Raw genomic sequence first — 17,860 nt, 5'->3', positions numbered from 1 at the left:
CCTACTCCGCGCATCCTCTAACGTTCAAGGACCCATCCACATACAGGGTCCAAGGTTGTTCTTCCTCATTATACGGAATTGGTTGAGAACTGACGCTGCAGATTTGGTGCTCTACCGGTGTTAGCTTTGCTATTAAATCTATCACAACTTGCCCTTTCATTGTTGTCCTTGGTTTATAGTGGATATCATATTCGCTGAGCTCCACTGCCTACTTTACCAGACGTCCTAAAGTCTGAGGTCTTTGTAAGACCTATCGTAGGGGGAAGTTGGTATAGACGGTTATCTTGTATGCCTGGAAGTATGGGTGTAGCCTCCGAGCCGAGATGTTTAACGTTAGTGCTAACTTCTCTTTTTGCGAGTACCTAATCTCTTCATCTACCATCCCTTGCTTGTGTAATAAACTGGAGATTGTTGTCCATTCTCTTCTTTTACTAACAATGAACTTATAACAGTGTCTGATACCGCAAGATAAAGATAAAGCTCGTCGCCAGGGACAGGTTTAGAAAGAAGTGGTATCTCACCCAAGTAGCTTTTCAACTCCCTGAAGGCGAGTTCACATTCCCTCATCCACTCGAACCGCCACTTTTTCCTTAAAATTTTAAAGAAGGGGAGACACTTGTCAGTTGAGCGACTTACGAATCTGTTGAGTGCTGCTATTCTTCCATTGAGACCCTGTAGTTGCTTTAAATTCTTAGGTGGGTCCATTTATAACATAACTCGGATATTATTAAGGTTTGCTTTGATCCCTCGTTGATGCATCAGGAATCCAAGAAACTTCCTTGAACTCACCCCGAACGTACACTTGCTACAATTCAGTTTCATCTTATACTTCCTTAAGATCTCAAATGCTTCTGCTAGGTCAGTTTCATGTTGATGACCCTGCCAACTCTTCACCAACATGTCGTCCATGTAAACTTTCATATTTCTACCAATTAGTAGCGTAAACATCTAGTTCACCATTCTTTTGTACGTAGCACCTGTATTTTCAATCCAAATGGCATCACCGTGTAGCAATACAAACCTTGGCTCTTGAAAAAAGAAGTCTTCTCCTGCTTAGGCAGATGCATTTTTATTTGGTTGTACCTAGAGTAGGCATCCATAAAACTCAATCTCTCGGGCCCAGTAGTGGCATTTACAAGTTGATCTATCCAAGGCAATGGAAAAAAATCCTTTGGTCAAGCCTTGTTCAAATCCATGAAGTAGATACACATCCTCCACTTACCATTAGCCTTCTTCATTAACACTACGTTGGATATCCATTGAGGGTAATGCACTTTTCGAATGAACTCTACTTTTAGTAGCTCGTCTACCTGCTCGGCCACAACCTCATTCCTGTCTTGATTGAAGGTGCGACGATTCTGCTTCATTGGCTTATAGTCTCTATCGACATTGAGTCGATGCACCATAACTTCCCGATCGATTCCTGGCATATCTTCGTGTTACCACGCGAAACACATCAGCATTGCTTCTGAGGAAATTGACGAGACTTGCTCTTTCCTCAGCCCCCAACCTGGTTTCGATGTTGACTCGTCGATCTTCAGTCGTCAAGGGGACAGACTCCACTTCCTCGGTTGGTTCTCCCTGATTAGGAGCAGTCGACTCCATATGGTGACCAGGGCTCGGGTGAGTTCCTCTACAGTGGCTGATCGACTTGTTCGGGCTTTCTCCTAGATGGCCAACTTCATCGAGGCACTGTTGATTCCCTCCAAGGTCCATGTCGATTTGCTTCATTATGATTTTCTCTGATCCGAGTTAATCTCGGTCAAATAGGCTTCGAATCTCAAATCTCAGTCATCCCCACAGACGACGCCAATTGTTGATGCAGAAATTTGACCTCCTGAGATTCTGCCAAATTTGCACCAATTTCCTAGAACAAACGGGATCGACAGGGCCTGCAAAACAAAAGCAATCCTAAGACCAGTGTGGGTTTTACCACACGGGCTCCGATACCTAAGTTAGTATCAAAGTGGTCTAGTATAAAGAGTAGGGTCTGTCTTTCGTACCTCTAGGGTTTGGCTCATCCTCCTATTTGTAGCAATCCAATCCCAATCCCTTTAGTGTTTACACGAGTTGAACCCTAAGGTGTTCCGATGATCTCGACTTCTGAGCCTATGTGTTTCGTCGCTGGCGTAATGTCGAATTGTGGGTCCAGATAAGATAGATTTGGGTTAGAGGGCACAGAGGTCAAGAGACAACTGAAAGAGTGGGCCGGGAACAGCTTGTTGTCAAGAAGGTCTCGGCGTCGAGGGGGTCACCCCCTATCAGCTTGATTTGACCTAGGTCAACGGTTCCCAGTTCGTCCTTTACCCCCAGTCTGACTTGCTCCTTATCGCTTGGTTTGCTCTATTCTTATCTCCTTATAACTGTTATGACATGCAAACACTAACTCAATTTCCTTGTCTCATGCTTCATATTCCTCAGGTGTGGACTTTCCATGGAAGGTTGGAATATTCAACTTGATGCTCTCTAGGTAGTTCTCCTTTCTTGGCCTCTCTCAGATGGGTTGGATTCTTCCTCTTCCTTGGCCATGGTATGCTCTCTTTGGAGGACCTATATCATAATGTTCATTGTTAGCATAATAGTCTCCTAAGGTTCCTACCTCTTCTTCTTGGGAGTCTTTGGATGCCTCTCTTGGACTTAAAGGTCTCCTTCGTTGTGGCATTCTTTATGGTCTCTCCAATCCTTGAACACGAGTGTTCAACGTTTGTAAAGATTCGGTATTCAAGCCTTTGAGTGAATCTTGCAAATGTTTAGACTTGGGCCTCCCTAAGTCTTTCATCACCTACTAGGGACCGATCTCTCTCTTCTTGTGATTCTTGGGACTTTCCTCTTGATGCCATCACTACACAAGTAAAGGTTAGTAAAACGAAAAAAAATTAATAGTTCTCACTTACTCCGTTACTTGACCTCTCGGCTTTTTTCTCTTCTGGTAGGGTAAGGTTGGTGTGGATACCCTCTTTGAGATGCTAACTTGGTTGCTCGTGGCAAATCGACACTTGAACAGGCAAGGAAAAGTCTACAAGTAACAATGCAAAGATGTTTTTTTTTTTTTGTATAGAGGTCAATGATACAGATGATACCAATGTCAAGATATGAAAAATACCAAATGATACTAGACAAGAGAAAGTTTAGTAACAAATGATACCAAATGATAATAAAGTGTCTGAGGAATGATGACTCAAAATACAAGTGATACAAAGAAACAAGATGCAATTACCTTGAGCCTAATGCTCTTGGTGACTAAGACTCGACCACGATATGCAAATTGAAGTCAAAGTACAACAAATGAAAGAAATATGCAATAAAAATTTAAGAAAACAAAAATTAACTTAAAAAGATGTACAAAATCCAATTCGTAGTCAAGCACACACAAAAAGTAACTTACCAACAAAAACAGTGGACTTTGCGGCAAGAAGGGTGACTTTGGGTGAGGTGCGTGTTGTGTACGACTTGGATGGGGCTCAAACCAATGGTAAATGAAAGCACAACGAGTGTACTTAACTTATGTGGGCTGTTAGTTGGGTTTGAAATCGTTTGGAGGGGGCTGCTCTCTCAAAAAGAATTCTGGGGCTACACTAAAGGTCTCTCTCAGGTAGCCCAGTGGGCTTGGCGGCTGTCCTCCTTCTTTAAGACTGTCTCAAGTTGACAATTGCCTAAAGAAATTCTCCAAATTCGTCCAGTTCCAAATATGTAAAGTTTTCTGTCTGAACACTTCGTCTTGAATCACTGATAACTTTTGTTGCGGACCTCGAATGGTTGCAATCTTGGTGTCCCTGGAAACCTATTTCAAAGATCTTCAACATGATATCAAATTTGATAATAAACAATAAAAAGGTCAATGAGATATAAATGATTGAAATTGGTACAGGGGACTCTCAGCTACCGTAGGATTTTTTCCAGAAAATAATGCTCACTAAAATCTCGATAACTTTCAGACCGTAGATTCAAAATTATCGATTCTAGTTTTTTGGGAAAGCTAACTTAGAGATCTTTAAAATGACACTAGTTTCACTTAATTTTGACTTTAGAGCAAAGAGTTATGATATTTCGAAATTGGCTCTCGGTTTTTTGCTCTATGTAGGTTTCTCACAATTTCTGAGGTTTGAAGAAAAATTGAGAACTTTGGCTTCGGGGCTCGGATTAAAGTGAAATTTGGTTTGTTGGAAAGCCTTTTTGGATGCTGGACACACACAAAAAAGGATTTATACACTTTAAAGCAATTTTTGAAGTGAAAAATTCTTATGCAAGAATGATAGAAAAATTGGCACGTGGAAGAAAACAAGAACAAGGGATGAACTTTTTATGATTTTTCGAATAAGGGAAAGACAAAGACAAGAAAGGAAATTAAATGCAGAAAAATAACATATATCACGATCTAGAGCCTCAGTTCTGATACCAAATGATACGCGGCAACTCAAGCGTATGGACTTCTCGAGCCACTAGCCACTTGAATCCAATCCTATAAGAGGTTCAATCCGAAAGGCTAAGGATTAGATGAAATACATTTGCAGTCGTTACCTTGAGAAGATAGAATACTCACTATACTTGAGGCCGGAAATACTATACGAGTTTGATGACCAATCAAACAAGCATGCTCCAAGGGAAAAGATATGAGATCCTAAGTTCAACCACACAAAGGAAATCGATATTTGGGGGGAGGGGGGTTTGCACATGCCAAGGTAGAGAAAACTTTCAACTTCGATTTTTATTTGATTCTAAGATGTCGTAAAACAATTACGGAATAAGCCTATTTATAGGCTAAGACCTATGGCCTTTACAAGAAAAATTACAAATTAAAATAATAAAAATTAAAACAATCTTTCCTAAAATCGAAAAACTTGCTAAAACTAAAAAACAAATAAAATAAAAACAAAAGATAATTCCTTCAATTGTTTTAAAAACAAATTACGAAAACTCTTTCTTAAAATGTTTTAGGAGTGGACGGCAAGGCAAAGCATTTTGGCACCAAGGGTGGGTGTCTAAAATAGGGTGGCGACATCAACGAATGGGGGCGCCCATAGGACTGGTGGTGTGGCGTGTGCGTTGGCGTAGGTGGGGTCATGCGTTGGGGCTAGTGAGGCGTGTAGGGCGCTGGCACGGTAGGCGGGGCGTGCAGGTGGCATGGTGTAGGCATGCGGGTGGACCCGCGTGGGCGCACGTAGGGACTGGTGGGCGTTGGTCTCTTGTGAGGTTAGCAGGCAGGGAAGTGCGCGGGCATGCAAACGCTGGCGGTAAAAGGGGGCGTACGGGCGTGGGCGCTTGCGAGGTTAGCGCTGTAGGGAGAGCTCAGGTGCTTGCAAGGCAGGGACCTTGCGAGGTAAGCACCTTATATGGGCAGGCTCGCAGTAAGGGCACGTAGGCGCTCGGGTGTGCGTGGCCTGAATGTGCGCTTGGCGTGTCTTTGGGGCATGTCCTTGAGGTGTGGCCACTTGCTTGGTTTCTCCTAAACTCCTCTCTTCCTCTTGACCTTCGTTGGTTGTTCATTGTCCTTCAAGATTGATAAATTTGTTGGTGTGCCCAATGAAGTCTTCTTTGTTTTAAAGGTCTTTCTTCTAGCTCATCCTCTTTGTTGATGTAGGTTGGTTCTTGGAGCTTGGAGTCTTTGTTGATGTAGGTTGGTTCTTGGAGCTTGGAGTCTATTATGATCACATTATAATGAAACTAAGCTATGTATATCATTGAAAATTCATAATAAGAATAACAACATAATGTTATATCACCTAAACAGTGTTAGTTTAAATAATCGAGTTACCAGATCTAAATCACCATATTTTTAATGCTAAATTCAGCGATTGTATTGGGACAACAAAAACTCATCTTTATTTCGCTCAATAATGTATAAAATCCAATTTTGTATTTTTCAATTATGAACATTCTCAACTATTTCGATGATATGATACTTTGGTCTTCGAGATCTAAAACAAGAACTCCAGAAAGGAAAAATAATAAAACATAGAAAAAAAAAACAAAGTACAATATCTAAATTAGACAATTCGAAAGCGATCCAATAAACAACAGTAAAGCTTTATAACTTCGATTGAGATTCTATTTTAGAAAAATAATCTATCAATTTGGGTAAACTATTGTTTTGTGAAATAGAAAGTATCTTGATTGGAAAGGAGAACAAGAAAATGTAGTTTGATAGTTTCCAAATTGAGCTGACTTTCTTCCCTTTGAAATGGTGAAGAAAAAAAAAAGTAGAGAAAGAAGCTTGCAAAATAAGCCGTCACTTTTGAAGCTTTTGCAAGAAGGTCTTTTATTTATTTTTATTTTTAAGTAGCCACTTGCTAATTAACTCAAAATTCTTTGGCAAAGAATAGTACATATAAAAACATAAGATATCATCTAATGATTGCAAAGTTACTATCATTAACCGTGTTTGTGTACCATTTTTACTACTATGTTTAATTGCCCCTCCATTGCTTTATTTTATCAAAATTGGTATAACATAAACAAGGCAAAGATTGGAAAATAACCTCAAGCAAATTGACTTTGACAGCCTAGCCCTTTAGCATGTTTGAGAGATCAATTTCGAAGTTCTCTTGTTGTTATGTTTTGTAAAAAATTTATTATCTTTTTGTATAGCAGGGCTTCAATGAAGAAGAACAGGGGGATAATTGTTGGGAATTCTCTACCTCGATAGATAAGAGATAGCGTGCAAGCGCACACGATCACAAGTAATATAGGAAAAATATATTTCAAGTTTGTATTCTCAAGGACTTTTAATTCCAAAAGAAATTTGTGAAATGTTTCGAAACTGTAATTGGGCTTATAAATATAAGGCTTCTAATTAAAGACAACCCCTCTGCTTCTTGCCTTAGTATGAAAAGAAATAACATAAAGGCGAAGAAAGCGCCAGACACTACTTTGACGTATGCTGGAACTAAGTTCTACTCTTATCACGAATCGTTTTTTGTTGTTTCAAAGCCTAGGGCAACCACTGGTCATATGATGTGAATGATGTTTATGGTTAGGCCAATAAATTTAGTAGATTAAGCTCATTTATTTTTGGATCGGAATTAAGGTTAGTGACTCTACTTTTAGAATTCCTTAGGGCTAGGTCGGAAATTTTACAATTTTTGTTTGAGATGACTTTGTACTTAGTGTTGTTTGATGTGAATAATATTTATGGTTGTTATGATGCAGTAAAGAGTTTTAGTTATGAGACCTTATGCATGATCATGAATGTGTATGTCTTTCGTTTTTCATACAAGTTTGTGGCAACCACTGTCCTACAATTTTTTTTTAAAATATATGTACATAGACTGAGACTGAAATTGAGAACCTAAGTGGGTGAGACTTGGCTCTGTTGACTGGGTGTCAACGAGTCTCCCACGATACACACCTATGTACCATAATGGAGTTGATATTATGTACGCAATGATGAGTTAAATTGGCCATATTGGACAAAAAGAAAAGAAAATGAAAAGAATTTGACCGATAATGATTTAGGTCCTACATGTTCATGTTAAATGTTATGTATGTGTATGCATGTTCGTTATCGTTTCCAAATGGAACTCCATAGATCGTACATTGCATCTTTCCATCGAATATTGTGCCAATGATAACAATTTTTTCAATTGACCCTATTGATAGTTTGCAAGTTTTTTCCTTCGAACAAAATATAATCAAACATAAAAATATTTTATGAATAAAATTATATTAAACATTAAATAAGATTTGATCTTACTACTATTGAAGTCAACTTTATTGGACCTTCAAGTCTATGACATTATTCAACATTCTTATCTATTAGAGTACTTTTTCGACTAGCTTTGCACGAAGGTGGAGTTGGATGATTCATAGGAGTTTGTTCACGTGGTTGAATTATGGGAATTGGTGGACTTGGTTGGCTTACTGAAGTTCTTTTGATGTTTGACTTACGCTTTATCTGTTAAGATAGTTGCAAGGTGAAAGAAAATCACCTACGTCTCGCACCTGTCCACAATGCTATGGTGTTCCCAACGCTTGAGTTAGAACATCATCACCTTTGTGTTCATTTTCTAACTCATCCCATCACAAAATAAAGTTGCCGAATTTCATTAACTATCAATATATGGAAAATCAAATTATATATATCACTACTTAAAAAAACAAACAACTTACAATATTTCATGCAACATTTCGAGTCAGATCATTAGAATAATCATTTGTTCTATTGTTCAGATATGCATATTTCCATAATCTTGCACCATTGGATGACTTACTAGATTTTTCTATATGACAAAAAAATAATAGAGAATACATTAATGAAAGATTATCAAACTCATTTGCTAAATAAAATATGTAATAAATAACAAAAACAAAAGCTTGAAATACTTATCAATTTCTTTGCTAAATTTGCATAATCTTTGCATGATATGTGACGGTTATATTTGTCGTAAGCTCTCGTTTCATGTTATGCAGGACTAAATTTCTACATAATAATGTAAAACACGCTTTTATTATAAACATAGTTGATCAACTTATACTTATATTCAATCAAATTGAATTACCCAAATTTCTTATGATAATCTAGCTAAAAAAAAGTATTCCATTGAGCGTACTTGATATGTTCATATTTTTCTGATGGAGAGGCCAAACAATGTGGTTGGTCCTTATATGGAATGATAAACGTTTGAGTAAACTTGTTCTTAAAAGTCTTATATTTGTCCCAGTCGATAAAAGAGTATTATGTCTTGTTCAAGGGTCAACTACAAATTTCATCTATAACAAATGAAAAAATAAATAATGGTCAAAATGCATTACTTAAAAAATGTGTGGTAGTTAAATCATGATCTAAAACATACCTCAACATGCTAAAAAATTCTGTCTTTTGAGTCACGTGGGACTTGTTTCCAGTGACCATATATCATGTGAATTTGGTTCCTCGCACAAATCCCTACATAACTTCAAAAAACTTCTTAGTAATCTCTCCAATAGGTTAGCCTTCCTCATTATATGAAATGAGTTTTTGCTCCCTGTTATCTCTAATGCTTTAATTCTGTTGGGAAAATTACTTACCAAGAAACTTTTACTCTTCCACAATTCTTCATGAAAACTAGGGGTGTACAAAATTAACCAAAAAACTGATCCGACAGACCAAAACCGATCGAACCAACGTCGGTCGGTCGGTTTTTACCTAAGTCAGTCGGGGTCGATTTTTGTGGTAAATATAGTCCAAACTGACTGACCGACTATTTACTTAATTATTAAAAAAATAATTATATAATTGTCGCAATGTCATCGCGACGCGGAACGACCGACGTCATCCCTTAAAAGATCTCTTTCGAGATAAGGGTTTGGAGTCGCCACCAATCATCTACGAGGTGTGATTGGTCACCTATTTAAAATAACTTGGTCTACAAAAACAAATTTTTTGGTTCGGGAGTCGACTGAGCGTAGGGAAGGTGTTAGCACCCTACGACACCCGTTCGAAAACGGTACCATATTTTGTCAAAAATCATCCTATTATCTTATTTGGTTAAAAAAAAAAAGAAATGTTTTTATTCTATTTTCAATGTCTCATATTATATTAATTCACAATTTGTAATAAGATATGAATTAATAGGTATGAGTGGCACGAAGGCCATTAGGAAAATTAAGCACCTCGACAATACTGGAAGGTTCTAATTCCCATCATTGGAGTTTTTGAAATAATTATTTTGCAAAAAAGTAACAAATAAAAAAATAATTTTAATTTTAAGAAACTTTGAGACTTGAACATGCGACAGATATATCTCATTTTGAGATATTAGTTATGTTCCTTAATATCTCACCAATGTACCACCATTTTGAGATATTAGTTATGTTCCTTTTGAAAATACAAATTTTGTATTTTTGAATTTTGTTAAAAAAAACTATAAACTAAATCTTTTATTTAAAATAATATTTTTGTAAAAACAATAATAAAATGAGGAGGTATTCAAAGACTCGAACTTCGACAGATATATTAAAAACCAAACATCTTACCACCATGCCAATATCCTAGGATGTAAACATAGTATTCTTTTACAAAAACAAAGCTTTTAATTTATTTTTTAAAACTAAAAAAAATGAATTTTGTTAAATTAAAACAAAAAAATAAAAACAACTTTTTATTTATTTCAATTTTAAAGAGATTCTTTAAAAGAAATATTTTTATTTCAAAATTTAACAAAATAAATCAAATTTACTTAAAACAAATTTATTCGTTGAGATTGTTTCCAACAACTATAATTAACAAACTTATTTTAAAAGATTTTACCTTTATTTATTTTCCTAAAACTTGAATTTTATAGCTTTCTTAAAAATATTTTTTTCTTTTAAATTTAGTTTTTACTAATTCAAAGAAATTTATTTTCAATTTATTTACAAAATCTTTACTCTTTTTCAAAAAGAAATTTACTTTAATAAAATGTTATTTTAAAAGAAATTCCTTGTTAGAAAAAAAAACCTTTTATTTATTTTACATTTAAAAAAAACATGGCTTAAAACAAAATATTTCCTTTTTAAAATTAACTTTTATTTACCAAAAAGAAAAAAACTATTTTTATAAACAAAAAGGAAAATCATTTATCAAAATCATGTACTATTTTTCAAAAACGTATTTAAAAAGTATTACTTTAAACCTTTTTGTTTTTTAAGAAAACTTTAACAGTATCAGATCATACCGTCTACCAGCAACGATCTGTGAATCTTGTTTTCGTAGGGTTTTGCTTGGTTGTGGAGGTCACCGAGGCTTCGCTTGGGTTGGTCGTGTATGTTCGTTGGTCCTGCAGGATGAGTTATTGGAGTTTATTGTAGAGAGAGAAATAGGGAGTGGTGAGAGGTAGAAGATGAAGAAGAAGGTGACCTTTTTTAAGAGAGGAATAAAACTAAATTTTTCTAAGGGTCTACTACTTTTCTTTCTCTGTTGTGTGTTCTCTGTGTCTCTATATGTCCTTTAAATACACAAAAAAAAAAAATAAAACAGTAACATGCGTGAGTCAAGTAAAACCAGAGAGAAAAAAAGGAAGGGAAAACGTAGGGAATGACACCTGTAGAACCTTGACCAAGAAAAAATCAAACGGAGAAAAAAAAACTGTTAATATCAAACGTTTAAAATAAAATCTTTATTTTTAAATTTGTACTTTTATTAATAAAATCAAAATCTTTAAAAGAAAACCTTTTTTAAATTTAAATTAAAACTTTAGCTTATAAACAATAATAAAGTAATCTTTTTTAATGAAGATATTTAAAATAATAATAATAATCAAAAAATTAGCCGGACCAATAACGGTGTCTACAATAATTATATAACTATATAATTATATATATATAAATATATATACATCAAAATTTAGGGTTTACAAGCCCTTCCCACTTGTATCACTGCCGCAACACCCTTCCTCGTGCTCCCACTCTCTTTCTACTCTCTCTCACTCTCCCCCTTTCTCTCTAAACCATCTCTTCTCCTTCATCAACCATCTTTCTCCCCTTTCATCAACTTCGACGCTGACGCCATCGCTGATGTTTTTCAATGTCGTCGTTGATGCTGACGCTGACGATCTTTCTCTCCCAATATTCGATTTCTTCGTGCATGTACTTTTATCTCTCAGATCTAAGATTTTGGGTATGAAAGATTTTATTTTCTTTTAGATATAAGATGTTTTTTGTCCTTTCATCCATTTCGAACACTTTTCTGGAACACATATATTTTTTTTCGTTATTCTTCTTGAAAATTGCGAACTTGTTTCAAAAGAGATAAAAAAAAATCTGTTAACCGACTAAAACCGACCGACGAAATGTCGGTCGGTGAGAAAGGAGGAAAGTCAATTGGTCAATTTCCATTTTTGGAAATCAACCTATGGTCAGTCGACGGGGATTTTGGCCTGAAAACGGACCCGACCGACCGATGTACACCCCTAATGAATACACGATCAACCACAATAATATGAGATAATAAAGAAAGCACATAGACGAAACAGAGAATTTATACTAGTTCACTCAACTATGGGCTACGCCCAGTCTTCAGCGAAGAATGAGTTCTACTATAATATTGGGATAAACAATGGGGAATACAATAATCTCTCAAATCTAGAAGCCTCAAAAGCCACCTAACTTCTAGGAACTACAACAATAGAATCCTAAGAATACAATAATGAAAAATCTCACCAAATACTCACGAGAACTAGTTGCCAATGATTCACTACAACCATGGGATCTCGTCTTTGTATTTCTGCCAATACCTATTGCTGCCACCCCTCTATATCAATGCACCAACATTGCTCGGGCTGCCCCTCTAAAGTGTGCAACAACACAACATAAAGACCTAAAGAAAAATAAACTATTTCTTTTATAAAGTCATCCTAGTGTTAAAAACAAACACTCGCGCGCCTCTTTGATTTTTCACCTATTTGTTGTAGCGTTGAGACACTCATCCTCTCGACCTGAGTGGCTCTTGTAGCAAATTCTACAATTTTTTTCCTCAAATTTTCCAATTATTTTCCGCTTCAATTGTGGTTATGCTCCACCAATCCCAATAAATCCACGCATGATCGTGGAACCCCTAACAACCCTTTCCCTCGACCCATTATGCCAAGAAGTTGTTCATTCCTCATTTGTTTTATTTTCGCTGCTACTACTTGTTGTATAAAGACGTCTACATATAAATATATACTTTTACCTCAAGTAAAAAATAATAAGAAGTAAATGTATAAATTAATATGTAAAAACAAAAGAACAAAACATATACCCATTTATAAAATCAGTTGTCAAGTCATGTATCATCGCAATCACTTCTTGCATATATATATATGTATCATCATCCATATCATTAAATATAACAATATTATGTATTGATTTCAATAATCCATAGCAATCATAAATCAGTTGTCAAGTCATGTATCATTGCAATCACTTATTCCATATATATATGTATCATCATCCATATCATTAAATATAACAATATTATGTATTGATTTCAATAATCCATAGCAATCAATTATTGTATCTCTGAATTCATCAACATTAGATTCATCCTCAAAATCTCATTGAGGAGGTGCGAGCACGGCTAACAAACTTGGATTCATAGGGTCAATAACATAAAACACGTGAGTTGCTTGAGATGCTAGAATGAACTGATCGAATTTGTGTCCAATTTGATTAAAGTTCATGGTTGTAAAACCAAACTCATTTACCTTAAGACCCTTGTTTTCATCAACTGAATAACATTTCAATAACACAAATGTAAAATCATAGTAATCAAGCTCCCATATTTCTTGAATTACTCCATAAAATGTGATATATGAAATAACAAGACTCTTATTTTGGTCTTAGCTGTTGGGTGTGTTGTCCTAAACACGTAGTTTGTATTTTGTGTAAAACCAAATGTATATTCAATAAAGTTTTATTCAATAAATTTGTTGTTGAATTCATAGCATTGCATTGTCCAAAATCCAATAAACTAAACATCCGAGGTTATTTTAGTGTAACCGGGACAGTATATGTACTGGGTATATATTTGATATACCCATGATATACGAGGTATATATTTGATATACCCTGATATACAAGTGGATAATGTCCCGTGAATAACCTAAAGGTCTATAGTATATGGATAAGGCTGGGTACCTTATCCTGATAACACTATAGATACGACCCATTCTGTAAAGGTTACAGACGACTCGATCCAAGTCGTTCGTGTGGAGACATGCGAGTGGGGGTATCCTATACAATGAGTTTGTATAAGACCGGACCACGAAATAACTAATCTTTAGATGTAACACCGTTAACTAATAGATTGCTGTTTCTTAGGATGACTAGACAACTCATTCTCAATCCTGAGTGAGTTATGGATTTCTGCCCGTAAGGGCTCGTCCTTTGATCTGTATGGGTTAGAGTGGCCCGAGTTGCCGACTCAATATTCCTACCATTTTGGGGACGAGACCGAGTGGGGAGCTGGGAACATAACTTCACAAGATGGAATTCACTCCTCTCCGACTTTAGGGGAGTAGATGAGTGTTCCCTTAAATGCTGACTCCGGGACTTGAACAAGGGGCCCCACCCTCTCATTGGCCCGAGAGGGACTTCCGGTTATTGGTCGGACCATAACCGGGTTGTTCATTAGAAGGGCAGTGGTATTTAAGGAGTAAGATGTAACTCAGGGGTAAAACGGTAATTTGACCCAACTTGAGTTACGAGCACTCATGAAGGATTGACTCGTCATTAATGGTCGTATATCCATGGACATGAAAACATTCTCAGTGAGAAGAGTGCAACTGCGGGTCTTTAGTAGAATGACCCGTAGTTAACGAATCTTGATTAACTCGGTCAATGAGTTTGACCGATTAATCTTGCATCGTTGGAGCTTCTGATCTGTAGGTCCATTAGGTCCCCTTGCTAGCTCATAACGGGTAAAACGAGGATCAAGTTTTTGGAAGAATTTGAATTGTTCAAATTACTTAAGGGATTATATGTATATTGATACATTATAATATATAGTTAATTATAAATTAAAACTATATATTATGAGAGAAATTATTTTAATGAGATTCAAATAAAATTAATATGAATATGATTCATATTAAAACTATAGGTTAAAAATACTGTGCATAAGATGTACATTACAACTATAGGTTATGCGAGAGAAATGTTTTAGAATGTGATTCTAATTTTAAAATAAATAATTAATTTGATTTATATATATATTTATTAATTAATTATTAATTAGATTAATAATTAATTATATTTATTAATTAATATGATTAATTAATAAATTATATATATATATTAATTATTATTATTAATTAATAATATTAATATATAAATTAATAATTAACCACCTTGCAAAATTGCAGGGGAGTGGGCAGTTAAGTGACGTGGGTAACTCCCCACGTCACTGTTTTTTTTTTGTTCTTCCTTTTGCAGTTCTGCAAAATATAGGAGAACAGAACAGAGAAAAAAAAATAGTTGAACTGACAATCTCTCTCAAGCCCTCTCTCAACACTCCCTCTCATTCCAAACAAGGAGCTCCCACAAGCACGGTCTCGAGACCCAAGAGGATAACGAGGAAGACTCGATGGTGGTGTTCGAAGGGAATTCGTTGAAGAAAAGTTCTTCAAAGGTATGGTTTTCCCCTATGTTTTTCTTCTTTGCATATTGATTTTGTTTCCCAAATATCACGAACAACGGTCCGCTTCCGCTCCGGGATTCACATCCCTTCATTAGCAACTAATTTAACACCACTATTTTGAACACTTCTTATTTAATCCCATTATTTTGTGTGACAAGGACGACTATCAACCATATAACTAGCATACGTGGCTACATCTAGACAAGGACCACTAGATAATCATCTTAAAGTAGGTAGGATCGAATTGTTTGGGATCTCAAGTTTTAGTGCAACCTATATAAACAAACTAAAATTATAATCCATATAAAATAAATACATACCTTTTAAAATATATTAATAAAATACTATCTGTTCATGTAGCCAAGAATAAATGTAGGATGGTGTTCATTTTATAGTCATTTTCCATTCTTTGACATCCTTATATTGATTGTTTTAAAAAACTTAAGATGTTACCTATTCCAAATGATATATCACACATATTATTCAAATAAATAAAAACAATATAAATCAATTTTGATGAATGCATATACTGTGTATACGTACTCTATAAGTAGAAGCCACATTACATGTGTTTTAAAACATAAAGGTGAACTTGATCCAATTGTTGTTTTCCCAATATTGTGGAAGACACAGCTGACAATTGTCTTGTTTTCAAATCTTAACTTTTTTACATTTGAACCCAATCCAATTGGATCAATCTCAAATAAAAACTAATAACAAAATTTCATAGTTCTTCTACAATGTAACATTATCTAGTCCATCATTCCTGTTGATTTTAATTTAATATGTAACCTTTTAAAACCTTTATGTATCACTCAAAAGGATACATCCATCATAAACAGATATGCCCACACAACTGCGTTTCTCTCAATAGGTGCACAGTAAGGTGAACCATGATGGTGGAAAATATTTTTCTAATAAACATAAAGTGACCAAAATTTCATCTTGCAACTTCTGAAGCTTTTAGGAATCGATCACTTTACTACATATAGCATTGAAGAAAAAACTTAATCGAACAATAGCATATTTCACATATTTTGGTAAGACCCCACAAATTGTCACGACTATAAATTGTCAAGAGGCAATCCATTGTTTCTCGAAATGGATAACTTTTGTTTCTTTTAGTCCTTACTTATGTTCTGTCGTACTTGAATTTATTTCATTGAACAAGTTGCTACAAAATTCTCTCATCAAGTTTCGTCTGAGTATCCATTGTTTCTCGAAATGAAATTCTTGGACACTACAAGATTTTACTAAAATAACGATAACTTTCAGACCACTAGACGAAAGTCATCTATTTTATTCTCTCTAGACTAACTCAATTATCTTTCAAATAACACTGGTTCCACTCAATTTAAAGCTATGAGAAAAAAGATATGGCTTCTCGAAGTTGCGGCTTCAAATTTGCTCTTTGCCAAGCTTCTCTAAAAAATCTGGGATTCGAAGAAAAATTGATAACTTTGGCTATGGGGCTCAGTTTAAAGTGAATTTTTCTTTTTGTTGCAAAGTGTTTTTAATGTTGAATAAAAACAATAAGGATTTGAACACTTTAAAGTAATTTTCGTAATCAATTATTTCATGCAAGAGACAATAAAAGGCACACAGAAGACAAAGAACAAAGGGGTGAAAAATTTTGGAATTTTTGAATAAGATGAAAGTAAAGACAAAGATGAAAAGGAAAGACAAGAAAATAAAAGAATATATCCTAATATAGAGCCTAAGTTATGATACCAAATAATACTCGACAATTCAAACATATGGGTTTCTTGAGCCTCTAGCCACTTGAATTCAATCATATAGTTGGTTCAACCTAGAAGGGAAAGGTTAAATGTATTATCTTTCCAGTCAAAACCACGAGCAGACAAAATATTCACTATGCTCGAGACAGGAAACACTCCATGAGTTACAAAATAAAAATAAATCCTTAAATCTAAGAGAAAATAAAATGCAAAGATATTTCCTGAAAACGTCAACTTAATAATCAAGCAATGTAAATTATTCCTTAAGTAAAAGATGATAAAACAAAATAAAATCAATAAATAGAAAATATATTTCTTAAATGAGAGAAGCGAGCGGCAATGGGGGCCTAAGTGCGCGTGGGCGGCATGGGGGATGCAAGTGTGGGAGTGCGTGCATAGCTGCAGGCATCACGATAGGGGCATGTGCATGGGGTGAATGGCAGGTGTGTGCGGTAGGGAATGCATGCGACCAGGAGGCACGAGCAGTAGAGGTAGAACAAGCGTGGGCGCGCATTGGCTGCTGGCATGGGCGGTTCTAATGGGTTGCTAGTGGTCTGTGCGACGGGGGACGTACGACTGGGAGGTTGGCAGGGGCGTGTGGCATCGCGTGCGCATAGGGGTGTGCAGTAGAAAGTGAGCGAGGAGTTGAGGGGTGACGTGCGTGCGCGAGATGTTTGCTTGCTAGGTTCTCGCACAGGATCTGTGCACGTGTTGCGTTCCCACAACCTAAGTGAATGTAAGTGCAACTGTACATTATACTTGTCAATTGTAGTACAAACAAGGTTGAAACCTATAAAAACTATGCATAAAACTCTAATTATGTGCTCAAGAATTTACCAAAAATGCAGACTAAAATATAACCAGTTGAATTGTGATTAAAACTAGACTATATAAATTAGAACACATAAATGAGCTCCAAGAGAGAAAATATTATGGATAACAGAATTTAGGGCAAACATATAAAAAGAATAGACAAATTGGGGGTAACAAATAGTGAGATTGAGACGGGGGTGATCACATTCACTCGCTCACATGCAGTGCTCTAGCA

This window comes from Momordica charantia (assembly GCF_013281855.1).
Source record: "Momordica charantia cultivar OHB3-1 chromosome 3 unlocalized genomic scaffold, Mcharantia_2.0 BLBB01000003.1, whole genome shotgun sequence".
Lineage (NCBI taxonomy): Eukaryota > Viridiplantae > Streptophyta > Magnoliopsida > Cucurbitales > Cucurbitaceae > Momordica > Momordica charantia.
Note: the sequence above shows the minus strand (reverse complement) of the source record.